The sequence below is a fragment of the Lynx canadensis genome, chromosome F2 (assembly GCF_007474595.2).
Source record: "Lynx canadensis isolate LIC74 chromosome F2, mLynCan4.pri.v2, whole genome shotgun sequence".
Taxonomy (NCBI): Eukaryota; Metazoa; Chordata; class Mammalia; order Carnivora; family Felidae; genus Lynx; species Lynx canadensis.
Window position 1 is genome coordinate 79,072,467 of NC_044320.2, and position 8,714 is coordinate 79,081,180.

The following is an 8,714-nucleotide window of genomic DNA, read 5'->3' on the forward strand; positions in this document are numbered from 1 at the left end:
ATCCGCATCCACATTTTCCACATTTTATACAGACGCACACACACACACACACACACACACATACACACACACACACAAATTTTAACCATGTATTATTTGGCAAATTTCTTCATTATTGATTTTCCAGGCTCAGTGGGGGAAGAGGAGTTCTATGTAATAGTTTCTTCATTTAGCTGTGAAAATTTGCTGAGGGATTTTAAAAGTCACTGTTATTTCTGCGAAGAAGGCATCTAAAATTTTCTGAGGCTATGGAATTATGGGCCTTTAGCAAAAATAAACCCTTAGTCTGTTTTACTTAGTGTAGCTCACATTATTTTTTAATGAATAAACATAAATGCTTTTTGGAGCTGGACCGAGTAACAGCCGAGGCAGCAAAATGCTACCCTTCCCTAACCAACTTGTTTTCCTGCGTGTGCGATTCACCGTCCGAGCCTGGATTATGTCACATGTAATTAAGGCACAGGAGGTTTGAAGCTGAGAAACTAGGAAGGATTAGAATAAGCATAGAAATTGATGAAATGAGGATTTCACACACCAGAGGGCATTTTGAGAGGATGGTAAATCAATGTGTGTCTGGAGGTGTTTTCAGACCACGCGCATGTAATTTTCCTCTCCTTTAGGTCATTTGAGGGGAGTTGACATCGGTTGTTTTGACTGCCCCCCCCCCAGGCCGGCTTCTGCCCCCGTGGCTCGTCTCCAGGGGTCCTCGCTGGCAACTGGCTGAGACTGTCACCAACCAGATCCCACAGACATGGGGAAGGGATGTGAGCCAACTCGAGGAAATGTCTGGTCCTTCTTTTGTAAGATGTAGATGGAAACTAAACTGCAGGGTTGTGTAAGGGTTTAGAGTCTTAGATGGCCCACGGTGAAAGATGGGAAGCATTAGATCTGTTGCACGCTGCGGCGAGCACAGGAGCCATCGAGGAGACAAAGAGGAGTCAGGCCAGGAAAGGAGTCTACTTCCAAGTGTGAGGTTGTGGACACCACATGTTGTACTTAATCTCAATCACTGTGGGTAAATTAGTTTACCTTTAAACATCACGGACTTGTGCTGCTTATCGTCGGTGGTGAAACATTACACAATTTGTTTCTTGGGGAAGTTCATTTATCTCTATGGCAGCCGGAAGAGGAGAAAGGTCTTGTGGTGTTCTCAGTGCATGAGAAGCATCTGTATCTTTCATGAAGGACTATTATCATACTTTTTAGTTCTAAACCATCTATATTGGCTTGCGTGTTCTTTATTTCTTCTTAAAGTTATATTTTTGACCGTATTTTTCAAAATCTCCTGTTTTAAGAAACTCCTTTATTTGTTCATGGAAACAAGACTTGACTCACTTTTCCCCATTCCCAAGACCCACTGTAGAAATGGAAGTGCTTGGGTGCCTGAGTGGCTCAGTCGGTTAAGTGTCTGACTTCGGCTCAGGTCATGATCTCGCGGTTCGCGGGTTCAAGCCCCTCGTCGGGCTCTGTGCTGAGAGCTGGGAGCCTGGAGCCTGCTTCGGATTCTGTGTCTCCCTCTTTCTCTGCCCCACCCACATGCATGCTCTGTCTCTCTCTCTCAAAAATAAATAGACATTAAAAAATTTTAAAAAATTAAAAAGAAATGAAATTACTACTAAGAAGTGATTGAGAATAAAGAAAAAAATTCAGGCTTTTAAATTTTTTTTAAGGGAGGGTGTCAATGGCTAAAGGTCTTTGGAAGATGATTTTGATAAAGGTGAAAGAACACAGTTCAGCACATTAAAAATTAAATCATTGGTAGTAAGGACCTCGAAGTGATTTGTTTTATCACTGTAATAATGCAATAAAGAAAAAATCCTTCAAAGCTAAGAGGAGAAAAGGAGCTAAGCAAAATTTTGCTTTTGTTCCCTCTTTTTAAAAAAGTGTATGTAAAGCCTGTGAACGTTTGGAGACACTAGGGAACTTGATGGCATGAGAAAGCGAATGAAGACATGGAATTAGGAGAAGATGCATCTCTCTGTAAGGTCGCTGAAATGGTGAACTTATAGGAGGAATTCTTCATTTTGATAGAAGGAAATAAAGATCTCCCTCTGAGATTAAAGTTAAGAATTAGAGGCGGCTGGAAGGCGTAAAAGTTCTGTCAACTTAACAATAGCAATGGTTCACTGTATTCACAGATCTCCAAAAGACTTAAAAACTACCCTTCGGGTAAAGGTCCTTGTAGACTCCCCAACCAGGTAAGTGGTAGTTTTTGGAGTCAGGTGAAACTTCTTCTAGGTGGAGCATATGACTCACAAGTCAGCCTCAATACCCAGCTTTTGTCAACGTCACCTGGCCACCAGCCAGTCCTCTACCACGCTATGGCATCTGTCATCAGTGATGGCTCACCTTGGAGACCTTTCTTCAGGTCCATATTTGGAGACACATCTTGCGCTCCACCGTGAGCGGAGCCCAGCTCCCTCGTCCCACAGCCCTCTCTAAGCTCTACCTGGAGTCAGCCCTTAGGTGTTTCCTCCATGTGCCTCAGATGTCCCTGTGCCCTCTGAACCCCGTGGAAGAAATGATTCTTCGAAGCCCTTTTCACTTGGTGTTTATGAGGCATGTGTGAGAACAGCATGGTGACATCTTTCCTGCCACACAGGGCCCCCTTCATTCTACGTTCTCTTATTCCAGGCTTCCTTTTCCATAGACTGGAGTGGATGGCAGCCTAGTGACTGCAGAACTGGGTTCACAGCATCTTAGCCTGACCAGCACAGAAACTCTGCACCTGCTCAGGCCTGGACCCCTCGACTGCCGGGAGTACTAAGTAACTAACAAAGTCCACCGGTTATTTTGTTCTTGTCGACTAACAAGCAACCTTCTGAAGAATTTGTTTGGAGATGGAAGTTCCCAATGATCGCATAAGTAGAGAAGGTTTTGCTTGATGTTGGCCCATCCTTAAAGCGCGTTACAGATCAGTCAGACTCTCTGCACCTTGAGAAGACATCTCAAAATAAAGGGCTGAGAGTCCGTTTCAGAAACTAAAGCATCTCAGATGTGATCAGTGACTCAGAAATCTCATCCACCTACCTCTTTTTTAAGACCTTTTTCAAGTTCAAAAGAAGAAAAGTAGTTCTGGGTGACCACCAAAGACAGTTTCGCTCACTTTTCCAGGGGGAGATATATCAATAAACCAGATCATATCTGACCATTTAAAATTTTTAAAAGGTCTGAGGGGCGCCTGGGTGGCTCAGTCAGTTGAGCGTCCGACTTCAGCTCAGGTTGTGATCTCACAGTTCGTGAGTTCGAGCCCCACGTCGGGCTCTGTGCTGACAGCTCGGAGCCTGGAGCCTGTTTCGGATTCTGTGTCTCCCTCTCTCTCTGTTCCTCCCCTGCTCACATTCTGTCTGTCTCTCAAAAATAAATAAAGATTAAAAAATTTGTTTTAAATAAAATAAAAAATAAAATTTTTACAAAGTCTGTATGATGCCAGGAATTCAGATAGATTTTTCAAAAATATATTCATGGGTAAAAAAGGGATTCTAAAGTCGTTGATGAAGATATGCTTAGTTTTATTACATGCTTATGTTCACTACAAAATATACAAATAGGTACGTTTCCAAATCTTAGGTTAATTTGAAAAGTATTGGCATGTCTACTAGACAATCGATACTTGTAATTTCAAAAATGATTTGGGCCAAGTAGAGGCTACATTCCTAACACAATTGAAAAAAATAATTTTATAAGAGGAGCGTCTGGGTGGCTCAGTCGGTCGTCTTCAGCTCTTGCTTTGGGCTCAGGTCATGATCTCAGGGTCTGCGGGTTCCATCCCTACCTCAGGCTTTGTGCTGATGGTGCGAAGGCTGCTTGGGATTCTCTCCATCTCCCTCTCTGCCCCTCCACAACTTGTGCACACACACACTCTTTCTCTCTCAAATATAAATAAGTAAAACATAAAAAAAATGATAAGGATTTGTTTAAAAATTATAAAAGTTAAAAAAATTATAAAAAATTATAAAAGATTAAAAAATTAATCTTTTTATAAAAGATTAATAAAAGATTATAAAAAATTATAAGTAATTTGTTTAAGTTTACTTTGTTAAGTGAACTGTTTACTTTGATAACATTTCTGAGTATCCAAATATTCTAAGCCAAACTATAAGGATGTTCCAAAAATTTAATTTGGTTTTACAATTTTAATTCATGTTTCTTTTGTTATGATCACTTTAGTCTCAAAAAAAATGAAATCTAAGACGTAGTTTTCCATTTATAAGTTACCAACAAATGCAAATAGATTAGGTCTAAAATCTTGTTTCTTATCCCTTCTACTTAATGGATTCAAAGCATTCTAAACTTTGAGGGGTAGTTACATTTGCCTTTTTTTTTCAATGTTTATTTGAAAACATTTTGAGAGAGAGAGAGTCAGAGTGGGGGAAGGGCAGAGAGAGAGGGAGACACAGAATCTGAAGCAGGTTCCAGGCTCTGAGCTGTCAGCACAGGGCCCGACCCGGGGCTCGAACCCACAAAGCATGAGATCATGACCTGAGCTGAAGTCAGACGCTTAACCGACTGAGCCACCCAGGCATCCCACATTTGCCTTTTGATAGTGTTTTACTGTGACTTAAGTATTTTTTAATCTTATGGTTACATATATTTTGTACTTCCAAATCACTTGTTCCCAATTCACTTTTGAAATATGTGACTTTCCTTCATGTTGAAAACACCCAGACTCTCTGAAGGACAGTAATAAAATAAAAATCTCTCAGCGAGAGTAATGGTGAAGCTTTTAGTCTTTGCAAACACTAAAAGCCTCATTAAAAGCATATAAGCCATATGTAAGCTTCATTCTTAATTATTTTGCTCATTATTTTAATCTTTACTGCAAAGTCATTAATTAGAAATTTCAGAACTTGGCAGCTGTCACAGATGTACCATTAAGACTTTTAGCAGCACATTCAATTTCGTTTCGTATTCAAATTATTTGAAAGGTCGGATATCATTACCCATTTCCTAAAAGCTGTAGAAATACACATTGTTTGCTTGTGCCTAGAACCAATAAGTAATTTTTAGCATTTCCAAAATCCAATATATTCAACATAGCCTTAGAAATTTGCAATTCAGTGGAACTGAACTTGGCACCATGGAAACCTTGACTCACCAAGATGGTGTTTTCTAAAACAAGTCTGTTAACTCTGTGTGGTCATGATACTATGTACATGGGTAAGTTATGAATTTTTTATTATTCCTTAATTGAATGATAATTGGTTGAGCAATGTATAGTATTTAAAAAGTTAATATAGAAAGTATTGAATGTGCTCGCAAATTAATTGTGATTTATTGCACATAAATTAAATGCAATCATTTACTCTAAAAAGAGACTTACAGAGAAAGACAGATACCATATGGTTTCACTCTTATGTGGATCCTGAGAAACTTAACAGAAACCCATGGGGAAGGGGAAGGAAAAAAAAAGGGTTAGAGTGGGAGAGAGCCAAAGCATAAGAGACTCTTAAAAACTGAGAACAAACTGAGGGTTGTTGGGGGGTGGGAGGGAGGGGAGGATGGGTGATGGGTATTGAGGAGGGCACCTTTTGGGATGAGTACTGGGTGTTGTATGGAAACCAATGTGACAATAAATTTCATATATTAAAAAAAAAGAATTAAAAAAAAAAGAGACTTCAAATGGTAGGAGGTGAGGAAAGTCACTCTGCTTTCATAAAGTTGTTTATCCAAATTGTAATTTGTTTAAGATTCTTTTACTTTCAAATTACATCTAGTTTCACACAACTGATGGAGTGACAGTGGCGTTTGTTGTTTTTGTTTAGTGACACACAAACGAAGTTGTCATAGTACAGAGTGTATTCTTTATGGAATTTAAAAGTTAATTAGCCAAGAGGGGATCTATGTAAATGAAGTAATAAATCTGCACAAAGATTATATCTTCAAATACATATCATCAAGGAAGACAAACATATTTCAATCTATAGGCACCGAAATCAGTATTTCCAAGATTTCTTGGAGCAAGGGTTATGCAAACTCTTTCTGTAGGAAGCCCGATAGTTAATATTTAATTTTTTTTAATGTTTCTATTTATGTTTGAAGGAGAGAGAGAGACAGAGCGTGAGCGGGGGAAGACACAGAGAGAGGGAGACAGAGTGTCTGAAGCAGGCTCCAGGCTCTGAGCTGTCAGCACAGAGCCCGACGTGGGACTGGAACTCACTAATCGGGAGATCACAACCTGAGCCAAAGTCGGACGCTCAACGGACTGAGCCACCCAGGCACCCCTGGATAGTTAATATTTTAGACTCTGTAAATCAGGTGGTCTTTGTCACCACTCCTCAACCCTGTCCTAATGAGACAGCTCTGTGTGTAGCCAGAAAGTAACCACACACGATGTGGGAACAAATGAGCGTGGCTGCATTTCAATAAACTTTATTTACAAGAAGAAGTTCATCTTTAAACCTCCCAATACTGGGGCGTCTGGGTGGCTCAGCTGGTTGAGCGTCGGACTTTTGATTTTGGCTCAGGTCGTGATCTCGTGGTTCATGAGATCCAGCCCCATGTCAGGCTGTGCCAACAGCAAGGAGCCTGCTTGAGATTCTCTCTCCCCGTCCCCCGCCCCTCCCTTGCGTGCACACACTCTCTCCCTCAAAACAAATACAAAAATAAGCCTCCCAGTACTTCCTTCGTGTTCCTGTCAAGTCTGAGACTTGTCCCAAGTTCATTCTCCTCCTGTTCTCCCCTCGCTCCTCACTTTCTTTTGGGAAATTTTATTTATTCTTATATTCTTCCTACCACTAGACTGGCCTCTCTTCAATAATTATCTGGACTTTAGAAATAAATTTTTAACTCCGGTACTGGTGGTATTCCTGCCACTAACTGTCTTCCTTATTTTTACACCTGCCATTTTCACCATTCATTCCTCGTGTGTTTATGACAGTGCCTGGCACCTACTGAGCTCTCTTTAATGCTCATATCTCAGAGAGGTAAGGGATCATATTTACACGTGACTAGAACGTGGTTCAAATATTTCATTCAACCAAATATCTCCATTTGTAAAAATATTCTCAAAAGAAGTCCTGTCTCAGTTGGTGAACTTCATTATAACTGAAGAGGCGATAATTTAATGTTTTCTAATTTGTTTTCTACTCCCAAGTGAGTATTTTTTTAAGTTTATTTATTTTGAGAGAGAAGGAGGACATGAGGAGAGGAGGGGAAGAAAGAGAGGAATCCCAAGCAGGCCCTGTGTCACCAGCATGGAGCCCGATGTGGGGCCGGAACCCACGAACCATGAGATCATGACCTGTCGGAAAACTAAGAGTCAGATGCTCAACCCACTAAGCCACCCAGGCACCCATCATACCAAGTGAATTATTGTAATCTCTGGGAAGATTACAAATTATCCTAAATTATGAATTGCTCTAAAATGTGTGTGTGCATGTGTGTGAAAAGAAAGCAGGAAATTTTTATGATGTGAGACTATTGAATGAAGAACTCTGGGTGGTTTGGAAGAAAAGAACAGAAAGTCTGGGCCAATAACAAGAAAGAAAAATGTGACGGACATAAGTTGGAAAACTCATCAAATTAGACGAAATGGACTTTCAAATAAATTTCAATCACCAAGATAAATAGGAGGGAACCAAACAATAAATCCACTCAAGTATTAAGTCTACCAAAATAATGAATCTAATGAAGTTACTGAAGGCGAGAAAGTAGATCCTTTGAAGTTGTTTTTTGTCTTTTTTTAATGACAACGGATATAGATTGTTTTACTCCATTCTTAATCTCATCTTTGTTGCTGCTTCAGTTCAAACGGGCCATGTTTTAAAGAATGAAGGTCAAACTAACATGCGTTCATTTACTACAGAAATTCCACATGTGATCCTGGTCTCATTTAGCAATGGCAACTCACATCCCGGGCAGCAAGTTCACAGGAATCAAGTGTGGGATCCGCAGGGCTGTTGATGAGATTGACTCACTGTTGGTATGAAGATGAAGAGACAGGGGGAATGGTGAACTGTGAGGCTCTGTCGACACACGTATTTCTCGAATATTCTCTTCGAAATAAAGTGCAGAAAAATTCCTGGGCCAGAATATCAAACGTTAGTCTCTGTTCTTGGCTTCCAACATCTCCACCAAGGAAGAGTTCAGCCTGTGTGTTCCCTGGCCCAGGCTCCAATCTGCAGTCAGAAGCTTCAAAGTGTCAATGGAGACCCTACCAAGGTGTCCCGCCATTACATCCAAGAACACAGGTCCAAAGCACAACTCAGCCACAGTGCCCACATCAACATTGTTTGTTTACACCTTTCTTTACATTCTTTTTTTTTTAAATGTTTATTTATTTTTGAGAAGGAGAGAGACACAGCGGAAGAAGGGGAGGGACAGAGAGAGAAGGGGACACAGAATCCTAAGCAGGCTCCGGGCTCTGAGCTGTCAGCACAGAGCCCTGAACGGGGTTCGAACTCCAACCATGAGATCATGGCCTGAGCTGACGTCGGATGCTTAACCAATTGAGCCATGCAGGTGCCCCCTTTCTTTACGTTCTTATCGCTGTTCTTCTCCTGGTCATCCTAAAACCTGGCTCCTTTTTTGTTTTTCTCTGTCTCGTTTTACGTTCAGTTCTCACGCGTAATCAATTGCCAAATTCTAGGAATTCTATTTTTGTGATGTTTCTCAAACACCCCCTTTCATTTTCTACTCCATAGATTTGGCTCTAACCCTTTAATTAAATCTCACTAGCTTATGAGAAAAGCCTCCTAGGTGGCCACCCAACT